This window comes from Halictus rubicundus, chromosome 2 (assembly GCF_050948215.1).
Source record: "Halictus rubicundus isolate RS-2024b chromosome 2, iyHalRubi1_principal, whole genome shotgun sequence".
NCBI classification, from domain to species: domain Eukaryota; kingdom Metazoa; phylum Arthropoda; class Insecta; order Hymenoptera; family Halictidae; genus Halictus; species Halictus rubicundus.
In genome coordinates, this window is record NC_135150.1 from 25,470,674 (window position 1) to 25,488,531 (window position 17,858).

Below are 17,858 nucleotides of genomic sequence, written 5' to 3' on the forward strand. Positions count from 1 at the left end.
GTTGCACACGAATCGCAAGAACCAACCCCTTATCGCCGGGAACGGTAGTTCGGACGATTACAATTGAATTATTCATGCAATTTCGTTAACCACGCTCGACGTTGCCCGCCGATTACGCCTCGAAAACGCTATCACCGGCCACTGATTAACTACCGTCGACCTGCTAATGGGCTGTTTCACGATTTCATCGGATCTACCGAATGATTTTTGCCGCGGATCGACAGTTCGCCGTCTATTCGCAGACTTCGTGAATAGCTGGCGTTTTCTTTTTTTCTGTATTTTTCTTTCCCCGAGCCGTCGACCTTGAACGCGCAGAGAAGTAGATCATCCTGAGAGGCCCAGGCTCCTGTCGCGTTTAAACCTCTTCCGAACGGTTCTCGCGTGTCCCCAAAGCTAGCAGCAATTCCTTCTGTTCCGCAGAAAGGGCTCGACGGCGTTCGATCCGCTAATTCAACGGCGAAACTTCTTTAACCGAGTTTGATTATTGACTGAACTTCACCTCCGATCTAATTATTCCACCTCGTTTTTACCCGTTTATCAGCTTCGCCATGATCTGGCCCAGCAACGCTCAACCTGACAAGCATCCGTGCACTTGAAGGACGTTGCAGTTCGTGGTTTCAAATTATACTTCCGTGCCGAAATGTATAAATTGATCCGTGATCACCCTGGAACATAAAAATTTACAGCAATCTCGATCAACAGAGGTGCTCGAGAAATTTTAAAAATAAATTGAAAGTGGTCACGCGTTAAATAACTGTGTCACAAATTTTAACCCCTTGCATTGGGATATCGAGTCAGACCAGAGGCTGATAAATATATTATTAATTTAAACTGAAATAACATTTTATATTGTAGTCGAAGTGTAACCTTTGGAGAAAACACAGGCGTGCACTTGAAGGACGTTGCAGTTCGTGGTTTCAAATTATACTTCCGTGCCGAAATGTATAAATTAATCCGTGATCACCCTGGAACATAAAAATGTACAGCAATCTCGATCAACAGAGGTGCTCGAGAAGTTTTAAAAATAAATTGAAAGTGGTCACGCGTTAAATAACTGTGTGACAAATTTTAACCCCTTGCTTTGGTATATCGAGACAGACCAGAGGCTGATAAATATATTACTAATTTAAACTGAAATAACATTTTATATTGTAGTCGACGTGTAACCTTTGGAGAAAACACAGGCGTGCAATTGAATGTAAATTCTGAACGACGAGGAATTTCGAATCGCTACCACCAGAAAACAAATGGCGGCGCAAGGGGTTAACGTCACCGTTCGATCGCGAACAGAGACACGAAATCCGCGATCTTTTTGCGATTCCCGGCCATTGTGCGACGCATTCGAAAACCGCATCTCGTCGTGTCGAACGAGTCGATATTTCTCGCCTGGCGGTGGGGCCCGAGGGAAGGGGAAAGGGGCCCAGACAAGGGGCCCGAATCGAGAAGCGGGGACCACGGCGAATCGTGCGCGTCACGCGGCGACAATCCCTCCGTACTACGGTGTCCTTGAACGATTATTAGCCGAACTGACGCGAATCACAGCTGATTAGCCAACTGTCGCAGTTCGGTTCGCCTTGTTTTCGGGGCCCGGGAGAATTTCCGAGTACCAGAATCTATAAAATCGTGTTTATGCGAAGCTGTTATGCTTGGGCGCCCTCCGTCGCACAGGTACAGGCTCTCTGCCGACTCTCTACCTGCCAATGAAACGCCCGGCGACCTTCGAATCGGCAGCCAGGCGTTTTTGTGCACGGCAAAAGCGGTAGCTTCGTGCCTCGGGATCACGGACCACGGTTTTCGAGCCCCTGGTATCTAAACGACGCCGTTCGCCATTCGAACTTACGGGGGGGGAATGGGAAAAATGACCGCTAGTTCGCACACAATCGAACAGGCGAAACGGCGTGTGTACTTGCTGCGAAAATGATACTTAAACTTGCAATCGAGGCACGGGACTCGTTTGGTCTAAACGCTGCTGCTCTAGAAACTAGAGTCATGTTAATATTTTGTTTGGATGCTCTGCCACTGACAAATCGTGGTTCGATTCTTAATCCTTCTTATTGCTAGCAGTTTAGAGCAATTTTTGTTCCAAATCCCACTGCTCTAGAAACTAGAGTCGTGTTAACATTGTGTTTGGATGCTCTACCATTGACTAATTAAGGTCTGATTCTTAATCCATCTCATTTATAGCAGTTTAGAGCAGCTTTTGTTCTGAACACTATTGCTCTAGAAACTGGAGTCGTTTTAATATTGTGTTTGGATGCTCTGCCACTGACAAATCGTGGTTTGATTCTTAATCCTTCTTATTGCTAGTAGTTTAGAGCAATTTTTGTTCTAAATCCTGCTGCTCTGGAAACTAGAGTCGTGTTAATATTGTGTTTGGATGCTCTAGCACTGACTAATTGAGGTCTGATTCTTAATCCTTCTCATTTATAGCAGTTTAGAGCAGCTTTTGCTCTGAACACTATTGCTCTAGAAACTAGAGTCGTTTTAATATTGTGTTTGGATGCTCTACCACTGACAAATTGTGGTTCGATTCTTAATCCTTCTTATTGCTAGCAGTTTAGAACAATTTTTGTTCTAAATCCTGCTGCTCTAGAAACTATAGTCGTGTTAGTATTGTGTTTGGATACTCTACCAGTGACAAATTAAGGTTTAATTCATAATCCATCTCATTGATAGGGGTTTAGAGCAATTTCTGATCTAAACCCTGATGCTCTAGAAACTAGAGTCGTGTTAATATTGTGTTTGGATGCTCCAGCACTGACAAATTGTGGTTCAATTCTTAATCCTTCTTATTGCTAGTAGCTTAGAGCAATTTTTGTTCTAAATCCTGCTGCTCTAGAAACTAGGGTCGTGTTAATATTATGTTTGGATGCTCTACCACTGAGAAATTGTGGTTGAATTCTTAATCCTTCTTATTGCTAGCAGTTGATAGCAGCTTTTGCTCTAAACACTACTGCTCTAAAAGCTAGAGTTGACGTGTCAACATTGTTTTGAACTTGTTGTACTGGCAATATGTGGTTTGGTAATTGACACCTTACAGTCTGACCATTTTATGCTGTAAAGTCTGCTGCTCTACAGGACTAACCTCATCTTCGTTAGCATTGCGTTCTGATCTTGTTCTACTGAAAAATTGTGGTTCGATTCTGAACCCTTTGCGGTTTTAGAATTTGCAATTTTTCCTCTAAATTCTGTTGCTCTAGACCTGTATGATCTGTCTCAGCCATTTTTTCTTTAAACGCTGCTGCTCTAAAAGAAAAATTTATGTACATTAGCATTGTGTTTAGATTTTGTCCTGCTGAAAATTACAGATTGATTTTTAACGCTTTGCTTGTAATTAGCAACTTTTGCTCTAAACGCTGATACTCTAGAAGCTGGAATCGCCCGTGTTAACATTGTGATTTTACCTTGTTTCACTGAGAAACTGTCTTATTAACAATTTTTGCTCTAAACGCTGCTGCTCTAGAAAACAAAATGGTCTTTGTGAACATTATGTTTTTACCGCGTTCTACTGAGAAGTTGTGATCTAATTTTTAACCCGTTGCAATGCTGTTGTCGGCCATTTTTGCTCTAAACGCTGCTGCTCTAGAAAACAAAATAGTCTTTGTGAACATTATGTTTTTACCGCGTTCTACTGAGAAGTTGTGATCTAATTTTTAACCCGTTGCAATGCTATTGTTAGCAATTTTTGCTCTAAACGCTGCTGCTCTAGAAAACAAAATGGTCTTTGTGAACATTATGTTTTTACCGCGTTCTACTGAGAAGTTGTGATCTAATCTTTAACCCGTTGCAGTTTTATTGTCAGCAATTTTTGCTCTAAACGCTGCTGCTCGAGAAACCAAAATTATCAGTAATAGTCATTTATTTTGATTTTGTTCTATTGAAAAGAATTGAAAAAAGCTTCTATCTCTTCAAAAGAATTCAAGTACAATGAATATATTGCTTACGTTGATCCGCAAGTTCAATTTCCAAAAAAAAAAAAAATGCAATGTTTGTTCAACGTTACTGTTTAAAATGTGACCTAATTAACTCGAACAATTCGATCGCCCATCGATTACAAAAATTTGATTCACGCATTGTACAAACAGTCGAGGATCTGTTTCACCCACGTTATCGCACAGCATAAATCCGACAAGCGCAACGATCACGCATCGTGTATAATTTATTAATTCATTCTCGCGAGTTTCGCGGCCGATTTTGCGACAGCGTCGTTTCGCTCGCAGATTATCTCGTTCGCAAATCGGTCTTTGTTCGACGGAAGGTCGCCCCGCCGGTAGTTTCGAACAGAGGCGATGAATTTCCCTACTTAGTGAGTTAATTCTGGTCTGAAGGGACCGAATAAGAGGAAGCAACAGGTGAGAACTGTTAGTACCAAAATTGTGTGTACTTAAACACCGGCGATTCAAAGTTTAACGAGTCCAATTTCGCCGGCGTTCGAGCGGCAAACGGGCGCGCCATGTCTGGTTCGAAGTTCTCTTTTATTTTATTTCCTTATTTTTTTCCTCTCCTTCCTTTTTTCGGAAAATCCGCACGCGCGAATATCAGCGATCGACGGATAATTAAATCCCCGTCGATCTCCGAGGCTCGAGAGGTCTCCGACTCTCGTGCGACCTGCACGTCTTCGGTTTCGACATGATCCGACGTGGAAATGAACGAACAATTAAACCCGGGCGGGGTATAATTATTGCGCGGGAGCGTGGCCATCGAAAAAACCGCGGAATGCTCTTCGCGAAAAGGGCGGGGGGGGGGGGGGAACGCGGACGCGCATTGTAAATTAATAGGACCCTAATGAAGCCCGTTTTATACCAGCGCCCGTTCCTCGTTGGGAATTTTTATATGGACAACGATCCGTCGACTGGTTCGTTCCTCGTTGATCTTTCGTCGAGAGAAACAGAGAGAGAGAGAGAGGGAGAGAGAGAAGGGTTCTCTCGCGTGAAAAACGGGCTGTCAACGCCACGGAACTGATTGTTAATTAGCGGTAAATTGTTTTCGCGTCCGTGAGCCAGACAAACTCGGTTTCTTCGGCAACTTTTCACCCTTAACCGTTTCGCTCCGGTTCACCGTTGCGAGCAACGGCGGCTTTATCGTGGAAAAATTCGGTCGAAAATTAATCGTTTGTTGATAGAACGATTGAAACTTCCTCGGACCAGTTTGTCATAATCGATTCGTTCCTGTGCGAAAATTATTACGCGCACGCGTTCTGTGAAACAAACGTGTTTGCCAGGACGGACTCGGAGTTGTTTTCATGAGAAAAACCATTTGCAATCGATTGATAATGTGTCCACGGTGGAATTATGAATTATAACAAACGGTTATGCACGTTCTAGGCGAATGGATATTCTCGCTAATCGAGGACGCATGCGTGCATACTATGGAGCGAAATGGTCACCGATAGGACGGAACTATCCCTTCTTTCGGGGTAAATTGTGCCATTTATGGTAATTCTCTGTACATTCCTTTTCAATCAAGTCGAGGGACGTTGTTAAGTTACCTCACACGGTGGTGACATTTTTTGATTATGGGACCAGTAATTGGGACGTTTCTAGTTGGGCATTTTCTTCTACCTTTTCTTTCTCATTACATCTCCGTTTGGTAAAAATGGTATTTTTAATGTTCCATTGGACGAAAAAGGGTGATGCTAGACAGAAAGCTTTTTTACGATTTTTATTAGAATTTTCGTATATCTGTTTGTTGAAAATGGTACCTTTATTATTCCATTGGACGAAGACATAAAACCTGTGACAAATTTATCATGAAAATTTCTTGTAAAGTAATTTCTTTTCAGTAAAGTCATTCTACAATACTTTACATTGTTATTTTCCATTAAAGGATCGTCTCCTAACGTTTGTCGCTGTTTGTCAAAAATGGCACCTCCGACGCTATCGAGCGCAAGAATAATTTAAAGATTTATTACCAACGAAGTTACATGATTTTTAAACAGAAATATCATAAATATCATAAATAGAACAGTTTCACTGAATTATGATTGACGTTTGCCCGGCAGTTTTGTTACATGAATAAAAAAGACTTAGGCGACGGAAGCATCGCGCCATCGGACAAACAGCGTGCCGACCTAATCGCGTATCGGCAATTTCGTCCACATCGAGCCAGACTCGGTCGGAAACCTTTTAATTTCTCTCGCGATGCTCAGATTAGCTCCCGTCCTATCGGGTTGAAGGGTTAAAGGGTTGAAGGGCCATTGATTTGTCTCGGCGGCGCGGTCGGTGTCCGTTTCTGAGAGCGTCGATTTTTGTTGATCGTCTAGTGATAGAAAACAAATTGTGATCGGTGCGGTGAAAGCGTCAATAAATTTAATTGGTCGATTAAAGCCACGTTAGGAACTTCGGGGGATGAGATCTCGGGTAAAAAAATAAGAAAGAGAGAGAAACGTTATATAAAAATAGTGAGAGAGAGAGAGAGAGAGAAACAAAAAAACCAGGTCCAATTTTTATAAGGCGAAACGATGTCAATGTGGGAACGATACGAGGGGGTTTTTTCGGTGATGAAAACAAAAGACACTAAATCAAATATACGTATTATTAAGGGTCGTCGACAGCGATTCGGGGATGGGAGGGAGGGAAACGACGACAGAAAAGGCAGAAACGATCGAAATTGTTCCGTTCAGGTTTCCATTAACAACCAGTTGTATGTACAGTGCTGCACAAAACAATTTACGTATTTTTATTCATTCCGTGTATTTAAACCTAGAAAATGTACGCTGTATGCACACTGTACTGTTTCGCCATCTTTGAAGTAAACAGGTAGCGTCTTAGATTTTTCCTATGTGTAGCAAAAAGGTTCTAGAAGGAATTGCAAAGAATGAACAATAAGTGAAACGTCGAAGGACAATGATTTCAGAAACTGTTGATTTCATGCGTTCGTGGCAATAACGAATGTAATACAATTAAAGAGCAATTAACACGTTAACTGCCATGTCAATCACATACGACTGCAGGTGATTTTTGACTAGGTTTCGACATTCATTTTTATCCAGATAAACCGAATTTGATTAAGATCTTTAGAATTCAAAAGGGTTAAAACAGCATCCCCAATAATACATTTAACCAGTTAAGCGCGTTTGACGTGTATACACGTCATCCAAAATTCTATTGCGGTGCGGTTAACGTTAACGAATTGTTAATTTCTTATCGAACAAAAATGTAATTCTTTCTCGTTTTGCTTTCCTTTTTTCCGTAAAATTTATAATAGCGGCATTTCGCCTGCATTCGACGTATATATTCGTCATTGCTTGATTTTGATTCCGCGCCGTGAGGGATTTTTCAAATTAAATTAAATTCCAATTCTCTGAACTGGTTAAAACGTCTACTGTCGCTTTCATTAATTAAATCACTCTGATTTCGTAAGAATCTCTGGGAATGATATTTGGCAATTAACGTGTCAAAGAACCAATTGTTGTCTGGCGTTTCTCCCACCGAGTACAGACAACTTGTACAATATTTTGCATAAAGACGAAAAATCAATGTGGTACACCACTGCATTGAACGACTCACAAAGCTAATCGAGTCAGCTGATGGTTCATTTTTACAATTCTTTCTTCAATCGTTCTGTCACGTCGAAAAAAGAAAATGGCAACAACAGGCGACAAAAAGTTGCTCGACGTTGCTTCAGTGTCGGACGCGCGTTTACTCTGCGGACGGCAACGCGAAAATACAGGCTGCACGAGGCGTGCGTTCCCCAGCTTTAAACGCGCGAAATATGCAAACAAATTATTGTTATTATTTCGTGCAGGGCTGTAGCAAGAAACGCGATGTATCACGGGTGCTCCGAACTTTGCAAGCATCTTCCACGCTCTACCGAAGAATACGTAATTCAGTGTGACTTATAGCGAAAAAGTAAAATAGTGTGTGTGCGAGAGAGAGAGAGAGACAGAGAGAGAATGCAAGAGAGAAAGATTGAATGCGTACGAATAATTCTATGTACGATTTTAATGACTGTTTCAAAGCTCGTTCCGACAAGTATCGATAAGACAATTTCGCGCGGGAAACCCGAGGATCCTCGCGAATTGAAACGGGGAGGGGTAGAAGAGGAGGAGAGGGGAGGTGCAAAGATACAGGGGGTGGGGGGAGGACGGGGGGCAACGAAGAATTAATTTTTCTTTTTCGTTCTCTCTCCGGGTTTTCCTCGTTTCCGAGGCGAGACGGAAACCGGCCTCCCGCCGAGCCGCCACGCTTCCACATTTTTAATTAGAATAACCGTTGCTTCGGCCAGCCGCTGCGTAACTAATTACGGAGCCTGCTTTTCAAAGATCCGCGGAATATTTTTGATACGTTGAATTATATATATACATACACGGGAGAGAAAGAGAGAGAGAGAGAGAGAGAGAGAGAGAGAGAGAGGGTGTATCAGAAGGGGAGGGGGGGCTGGTCAGGCTGCTGCCTCCGCCGCCGCGTTTCAGGTAATCATTTCGCATAATCATTATTATTCGACGTCGACGTCGGGGCAACGATAATCAAGCCTCGCCTGGGGACACCGGGACGGTTTCGCTTCTACAGGATGATTAAAGGAGGATCTTTCTTTCATTTTGTGTTTCCCTTTTTCTTTTTCGTTTTTGTATTTTTACTCTCTGAGCCACGACGAAACAGCTCCTCCGATCTTTGACTCGTTATCGATCCGACTGAACCGACTCGCGAAAACCGCAACTGACATTGCGATCTATCTCTCTATCCAGACAAGCGATAGAGGCGAAAACTTTCGCGTACACCTAACGCATAAAACTGTCCGGGAAGATCATTTGGAAATGATAGAAGCTCGCTGGAGCCGTTTCGCCGATTCCAGGTCGCGGATCGAGGCCACGTTCGGAAAAGAAAGAAACCGGCGCTGATTAATCATCCCGTGCGTACAGAAGAAGCGAGCGGAAAAATAGAGAATTTTCTAAGAACAAAAACTTGAGACTAGTTTCACCGAACTGACAGCGTACGCGAGTCTCGAGGCGTTAATTACCAGGGGAAGAATGAAGGGAGGGAGGAATGATCGATTTTCGAAAAAGAAAAGGCCCGTTTCCGTTTCCGGCCTCGGATCGATGGCTCTCGACGGATCGATCGGGTTTCCCTCGCAGCGCACTGTTCATCATCTTTTTTCGATAATTAAGACGGTTTCCCTCGTGAGATTGCGCGCGTTACGACACGCGTCATTTAATCAAAATGTTATTGTAATACTAGTACGGTAAGGAAAAATGCGAATATATATATAGAGAGAGAGAAAGAGAGAGAGAGAGAGAGAGTGAGAAAGAGTGAAAGGATCGAGCGAGCGCGCTTTAAATATACACATCGACTGATTATCGTTAAGGATGGATCGCTGGAACGAAGATTAGCGACGAATTTTATTGTCGGACTATAGAGGAATATTTCTGATTAGATGAACGCCATTGTTTAACGCTCGTGCGCGCAGGAGCACTGCTAATTTTCGTTTGGCCGTCCATTCCGAGACTTACGCGAGCTTTTTGTCCACTTTCTTTCCCGATGGTTCTCGTCCACCGGGAATTCTGCGAAACAGAATTCTGTCGGGGACATCACACACACACCCCCCCGTCTTCACACCGTGTTTCGATTTACGGTTAATCGATTTTCTAGGATGCACGAACAAAATATTTCTGTAATCACGCGCCAACGCGACAGAGTAGCGGGATCCGTCGGCCGGCAACGAAAATGCGTTCTCGTCGTTTCGTTCTCGGAGGAAACTGAGAAATTCTGCAGAACATTGCAGAACCGATATTATAAATAATATTGCAGAACAGATCTGCCGGGTGTATTAACATTGTGCGAGAAACTCGGATCAATTTGGTAACGATTCCGAGGAAGCGAAACGCAACGCAACGCAACAACGCCCGAGACAATAATTTCCAGTTAGAGGAAACGTGACCGAGACCAGGAAATGTTGTATTCGGAAAAAAAAATATATATATGGAAATCTCCGAGGCTGAGGAAAGGAATCCCCGGTCGGTCTGTCGACGAACGATCACGATACTCCGTCGCGTGGACATCTCTCTTGGTATACGCAAAAACGGCGGAAGACGACGAAGAAAACCGGAAAAGCTGGGAAAACAAGCTGAAAAAAATGGGAATCACTAGTGTGTACATACCAGGACCACAGGTTCGTTAATTTTACGGTAGGCGAATGGAGATAAATAAATAAATAAAATGAACAGCGAGCGCTTGCCGGGATCGACTCGATCCCCCTCGCCTCGCGATTTAGGTGAATATAGTTCAGTGGTCTTCAAAATGCGCTCCGACGAACCCTGGAGCCTCTCTGCGACCTCCTCGGAAATTCGAAAACGAAATCCAAAAGAATTGTTATGCTTGCGGTGAAATTAATTAAAATTCCGGATCGAAACGAATCAGAGAACGCTGTTATTTTCAACATATTATTAAAGGGAGAAAGACATTCCTTGTTTTCAATTTATATTTCGTTTTACGTTATATACGATACGAACAAACGAGAGTGCAATGAATTTAATTTACGTGAAAATTCGCCAAATAATTTTCTGCGTATTTTCTGCACGTTTAAAGGAAAACGTACTTCTGTCGTTTACAATGTCTGACTTCGTCGACAACCGGATAGAGAATACATGAAAATGATCATGACTCGGAATAGTTTGACCGCGATTAATGGAACAAGAATCGATTTCAGCAGTTTGAAGAATTAATTTTTCTTTGTTTAATATGTCTGCGAGGAACGTGCAAGGGTTGCTAATTTTTTCCCTGAACGTAAGGGAGGTTTCGCAAAGAGGCTTACCAGTGTGAAGGGTTCGGAGGGCGTTCAAGAAAATTTGAAGGCCACCGACATAGTTGAATCTGACGGACGACTGGGTCCGTGCTGTTCGCGGGCCACCAACAAAATGTTTTCTGGCCGCGCAGGCAGGAAGTGTATAGTGTTTAAAACTCGCAGAAATCAGCCAAACAACTCTACCCTCAGCCCTTGTTATACGAGCCAGCAGTTGAACAATGATATCTGATTTTTATCGCCGGGGAGCAGTAAATAGCACAAGTGAAACCGTTTACTAAGTACATTTGTTATACACGCATATTGTTATCATTGCCACGTAAAAGCAATTATTAACTCCATAGCCTGGGCCATTGTTAGTTGAACGAGAGAGCCGGAGACTGTTTCTTGAAGTTGGGTTGCACCCCCTATACACGCACGCACGCATACACACGGACACGGACAAAACATAATACGACACGGTTTTCACGGACATGTAAACCGCCCTCTAGCAATTCCGCGTGATGCGCAACGCTATCGCGATTTCAACCCCGCATTTCGCGAGTCGCGTGCGCCTAATTCGCCGGTCGGAAGATGCGTTTAACCCTTTCGCCGAGGAGAAGCGTGCTAACGACGTGTCCGAGACATTAATCTTGGGGCTCTCGAGAGGCGTGGGCCATTTCTCATGCTTGAAAAATTCGTCGAGATTATTTACCCTGGTCTGCATCTTCGGTGTGTCCTGCCATCAATCATTTCCGCGAATTTTCAGCAGTAGCCTGAAAAAAGAATTTACCTGTTGTTACTCCCGCTTTCAAATTAACGATGATTTTTAGCGCAATAGTTTGGACAGAAGCTGTCTGCGTCGATTTGTAATTTCATAACAAAGTTCAAGTGGGACACGGTTTGTTAAAAACAAGACGGTATCGGTACAAATCATTTGTTTAAGCGGTATCTGAAGTAGTTCGTCAAAAAATTTTTACCATCCTGCACCCTTTAGTTCTTGACGGATCTCAAATGTTTCTTACCCCCAATTTTGAGGGTTGTTTTCGCCCCCTAGACATAGACCATTGCAAGTGAAAGAAGACTATGTCCCACACCATTGGCGTCCACAACTCAAGACCCCATAGTAATAATTTTCAACCGCTGCAAACAATATCATAAAAGTCACTATTGAATGACTAACAGAGCCCGCACTATAAATTCATTGAAATACATTTTCTGTCCAACAGTATTAGAATAATTGACCCAACTAATGGTCCACGCCAGTTGCCTGGCAGCCGAAAAGGGCTTTTTCCCAGCGAAAGGGTTAACCGTTTGACCCTGAGAACCTTTAAACCGAAGTATGAGATTACAAGACTGTGGAACCACGTTTATCCGTGCTCTGGACGACAGGGTTTTAGCAAAACGATTATCGCAATGGGTGTAGAATCTACACCGTAGATTAATATATAGTACCAGTGATCCTGGTTGTTCATAGTCAGAAATATGGCGGAAGGATCGGTATTAGAAGCAGCACCATCGGTTTTATTTAATCCGGGATTCGAGAAGATTTCTATCCGCTACAGTCCCCCCCATGGTGCTGCTTCAAGACTACTCGGTTTCACAAATTGGGGATACAGGAGATTTAACCAGTGATCGCTAATGATCACGCCCCTAATTTCCGATTGGTAGAATAAGTGGATTAATCGGGTGTAATGGCTCCCAGTGTTTCCAGCTGAGTGGATCTTCCCTGGCAGATGGTAACGAACGATTGGGTACTTCTACTGTCTTTGCAGCCGGTGATGCGAAATTATACGCTTCGTGACTTACAACAACATTGGCATTGTCGAAATTTTCAAACGGGTTCCGAGCTTTTGGCCACGAGTACAGACAAATCATTCGTTCGGATCGAAGAAGCGATCAATGAACTTCGATGAAACCTTGTTGAAATTCTGCGATTCTTTCATTGTCGTGTAGCAGAGATGTACCAACGTCTTGGTGTAATTATCTTGAAACGTGGTTTAGAATTTTTGTCCTGACAATCTGAAATAATGACACACTCGAATTTTGATTTCAGCCAGTGGCACGTGGAAAATAATTAAGCGACGAAGAGAAAGATGCAATTTCTCGTAGATTACAGTTCTTAAGTAATTCATACTGTTGCGATGAAAATGCGAAAAACGAGTCGACAAGAAAATTCTCTCCAGCAGAAGAATGTAAATGTTCAATCTTCTTTGTAATCTTATTCATCCTTTCTTCGTATTTGTTGAGTACGTGTTTATGGTCTTGCCGAAGTTGATCGTTGACTTCATTCAGATAGAACAATTAATTTTTCGACGCTTCTATCCAAGAATCTGAAACAATAGGAAAAAATTAACTTTCAACTGTTCCCTATTTTTATTAGAACCCGCCATAATTTTCCTTCGAGTTACAAGTCAATCCCGAATTGACAGTGTCTATGAGGATTTTGGAATTACCAGCTGCAAAAATAGTATGAACGATCCATGAGAGGATCGACACGGGGGGAGGACTACATTTTCTCGATTCACAATAAGCTGTTGCTTCTTCCGGCAAATGGGGATTCCCCATTCTTCACGGGGATTCCCCATGGCGGAGGAGCTTTGTTAGCAGGGAAGAGAGGGTTCCACTCTGTGAAACTTCGGGTTAAAGGTTGATCGCGAAAACCGCAATTTTGCTATTTCGCAAAATATCTTGCTAAATCGCAAAGATTGCGAATTTCGCAAGAATGCGTTTCCGATGCGATGTACCGTTCAGCCTGTTAACCGGGCAATTATTCGACCATAAGCGCCTGTATAGACGTAATTATTGACGAATAAAATCAATCCGATGAATATTACGCGGCCGGTGAGCGCAGATACAATATATAGTTTATACTATTGCAGATATTATATGTTACAGTTGACTACAATATTAATTAGATAAATAAATGGAACAAATCGCCGCGAGGCGACGCAGATTACTCGGACGAGTTAACTCGTCCATCCCGGTTAACGGACCGAACGTCTCGCTCTCCGTTATAGTTTTCTCCTAATCTCCCATACACAAACAATTTATCATTCGTGCAACCCTGCTTCGAGGAAGCTATCGAAACAGAGAGAGAGAGAAAGAGAGAGAGAGAGAGAGATTATCGTAACTAACTGCCGATTACTCGGTAACAATGGCGACGCCCGTACATACGAAGTCTGTAATCGAAATGCTTTATATTTTTACACCGAAACAGAAGCAGTATAATAACGTACAATAAACAATAAACAACAATGTCCTTCCATACGCAACCTCAAGAATGAAGACAAATGTTAAATTTTTATTTTTACAACAACAGCCCACTATCACTTCCGATATCTGAGCTATACTCGAGCGTATCTCGTAAATAGTTTGAGAACTAAGTAGGATATTTAGAGAGAGAGAGAGAGAGAGAGAGAGAGAGAGAGAGAGAGAAAACAAAATGTCGGCTAGGGATTCATTTTTCAATCGACTCAGCAAACCACCGATTTTACCGATTACACAATATTTCTACTTCCGATTCCGATCAATCAAAACCGATGAACACACGCAGTTGTATTAACGACAACGACACGACAGTTCGCTGGTGATAAGTATCATAATTTTTCGCTGTCATTCGTTTCGCGAGTCGCTGATATGTGGACAAAAACGCAAAAATAGAGATAGAAAGAGAGAGAGGGGGAGGAGAAAGACGAAAAAACTGGGGGTACGCGGGTACCTGACATTTCGGGTTCGGGTCGGGTCGGGTTCCCGAAAGTTTATAAAGCATGGTTACCCGAAATTACAGTCGGGTGGAGTCGAGTTCGAGGATCCGAAAAAATTAGTAATCACACGAGTACGACGCTTTTTCACGACCTTCCGATCTAATTTTACAATTGAACTTTTCGGGAACCCCCGGACCGAAGGTAGCCGCGCGCCCCTACGACAAAATCAAACGATTTCGAACGGCCAAGATGGCGGAGAAATAGTCAAAAGCGAAGTGTATCGCGACTCACAAGTCTGTCCGGATGCTGTAATGTGTCACTGTGCTCCCGTCTGTCGTACGATTATTTCTTTCGCGTGATCGAATTCGTTGAAGAGAATCAAACAAAGGAAAAAAGCGTGAAACACCGATCGGTACCAAAAAGAAAAAGAAAAAAGAAAAAAGAAGAAGAACACGAGTCTCGAATACTGATCCGTTTACTTCGTAAGGAAACATTGTACATATGTATTTAAGATAGCTGTATATAAATATACACGTCACACACGCGCGACACACGAGTATACTCATAGACGTAACAAAAACCAAACGCGGGAAGGTTCTCAACGTGCTGTCTGGAACAGTCAAAATTCGAAACGTTTTCAGACCGTTATTTATTGTACCCTTCACTTACATGGTTGGCTCCCGTCGGCACTCGTAAATAATGGCGAAACACCCGGTTCTACCTGGCCCTTCGTCATTCCGCATTCGCGAAAAACAATCGCGCAATTTATTGCCGTCCGTTCGACGACATTTTTCAATATTCAAATTGCCCGCGCAAAAGTACACAATAGCGTACGGTCACAGACGAGGTATAAGGATAGACCTATCATCTTATGGGACTTCATGTCACATGTTCTGCAATATCGACTGATAAAAAAATCAGAGGTTTTTATAATTATTCGTTTATTTTCTCGTATTCGCGAGACTGCATTGACTATATATAGCTATTTTGAACTTTAATTCCTACCACTGAGGATGCTGTCAGCAAATTTTAGTTCCAATTGGTAATACAAGATGTGACACGAAAATGGTAATGGGGTTACGTGACCACAAAAAAGTGGGCCACAAAAATACATTGGATGATAGGTCTATCCAATACCTCGTCTGTGCTACGGTGTTGGCAGCTGACCTACCTTGCTGGTTACACGACGATCTTTTTACAATTGTTTCAATTATAAAGGTAATTTAAAGGAGGATTAATAAATTTAATCATCCACGGAAATTTTATCATAAAAATGTACAAGATCAAGTGGATCTGCTGGTTTTTATAAAGCGCCACACATTTTTAATGCTCGATTGCTTTAGCGAATCTGGAACGACATTTTTCAAATTCAAATTGCGCGCCGAAAAGTGCGCACTAATCGACCGCGAAGTCGACACTTAACCTACCCTTGCTGGTTTCAGGTCGTTCTCTTTACAAATATTCGAATTCTAAGCATACTTTTCTAGAAAGTTAATAAACCTCTCTACACAATCACATTCTATGAAAAACAATTTTAAAACGTTATACTAATGCAATTTCAAACATTTATAGACGTGCTTCACTATGTTCAGTTTTGTACTATTTTTGATACAGAGGTTAATGTATCTCAAAAAATGCGCCAACAATCGAACGCTTACACAACAGCCGCACTTTACTATGTTCCATTACCTGGATCCGATTTTCAAATTGTAAATTTTCTGTTTACAACGACTGACTTGAATATTGTATTTAATGGGGAGATTAATCAGTCCCTAGGAATATAAAAATACGTCCACGAAATAATAAATAAAAGAGGATGCAAGAGGATCCAAGTATCGGAACGATAGTTACAAAATAAAGTTCGCCATTCGAGGGTGCCGATTCTGAACGCGTTGCCAACTGTTTACGTTTGAAAATGACACAGTTCGCATTCGTTTATGTTGTTGCATAGAACTCGAACAGCACGTCTGACAACCTTCCGTGTAACAGCATCGGCGACCAATTAGAGAAACGCCAATCGCAGTTCGGGATCTAGATTTGAAAAAGAAAATGGCGGTTGGTTAATTGGCGGTCGATGTTGGTCATCGAAATCCAAGATCTGTTACGGGGATCGTGGACCGTGAATTACACCGAAAAAAAAGAAAGAAATTTCCGTTTCTACCTGTCGGGTAAGTTTCGATGATGATGATGATTATTATCCCCCCCGGGGACGGATTCGAGTGGCGTACGAATAGTTGCCGAGTTTCTTAAAACCATGAATGTACGTAATACCTCAGAGCCATTACGATAACGATACGTAAATTAACGAAAGAATTTTGTGATCCGCGGTGTATCGTAGATTATTGCCGAGACAGTGGTAATTTCATACGACAAATAATGAGATATATACGAACGCGAGTATTTATGTACGTCGACGAAAAAAAAAATGTTCGAGCCACGGCAGCACCACAAAACTTGCGTTCTTTACCCCTTTGTACAACTTCCGTCTTAACTCGAAATATTCGATAGGTATCGATCTATCTGATTTTCTGCGCGCGCGCGCGCTCCATTCGATAATTGTCGTTGCTATACAGGGTGTCCCAAAATGTTCTACTTCCCTGAAAGGGGCGATTCCAATCTGATTGATCCGTGTTGAACAAAGCCGTGGAGAACATTTTTTCGCAAAGGAAAAAGTTACTTTGAATGATCACAGAAATCAACACTTTCAAGGAAGTAGAAGATTTTTCGGACACCCTGTATATCGATCTTCGAATTCTAACTTGTTCGTAGAGAGTAATCAAAGACTTTTGTATTATGATTCCGTGGAAAAATGGGGAAAAAAGAGGAAATGGAAGAACGTTTTCTAAAATTAATTAAGGAGACCATCGACGAGCATTAAGAAATCAAATGATAGTTTATGTTTTTAAGACAGCCACGAGTTATGTCGTAAGGAAAACCGTACCGACCTGTACGTGAAAGTATACGTATCTCCGATCAAGGGAACTTTAATCTTTCGATATATCGCGCGAGAATATATTATCGGGGGAATTTTCTTCGAGGGCGCAATCGTTTCTCTCAAAGATTTCACGGATTTCATGGTCACGTGGCGCACGAACGCGGGCAATGGCGCGAAAATCAAAATTCTACGGGTCGAAATTCATATTTTTCACGGCTGTACACCCACGCGATCGCGTCGAGAACAAACGGAAAAGACGTTCGATATCGGTCGAGGAAGGTTCCCCCGTGAAATAGGACGCGTAATTTAAATAAAGGGTTTTTAATACTTCAAGTTTTATCGCAATTTTCATCGAAGTCATTTCAATGCGAAGACAGTCTTTTTCGTCTCGAAGTTGACAGTACTTATTTTAATCGCGCATCGAATGCTAGGACTGTGTTCGTATTACGATAGTTGTTAGCGAATGAACAGTTTCTCGGTCGCTGGAAACAAAAAAAAAA

General features: G+C 42.3%; 1 long non-coding RNA gene across 3 annotated transcripts; it reads right to left on the reverse strand.

Annotated features, from left to right (window-relative positions):
• Positions 1–235: 235 nt before the first annotated feature.
• LOC143365867 (uncharacterized) lies at positions 236–17,798 on the reverse strand. 3 transcript variants are annotated; one of them, XR_013084600.1, is made up of 3 exons: positions 15,093–15,247; positions 11,432–11,492; positions 236–665 (listed from the first exon to the last, which is right to left on the reverse strand). It is a non-coding gene; the product is annotated as an uncharacterized LOC143365867 (long non-coding RNA). The 3 variants fall into 3 exon arrangements; XR_013084598.1 differs by lacking the exons at positions 236–665; positions 15,093–15,247 and adding exons at positions 6,017–6,258; positions 15,851–17,798; XR_013084599.1 differs by lacking the exon at positions 15,093–15,247 and having other exon boundaries at positions 11,432–11,627.
• Positions 17,799–17,858: the final 60 nt, after the last annotated feature.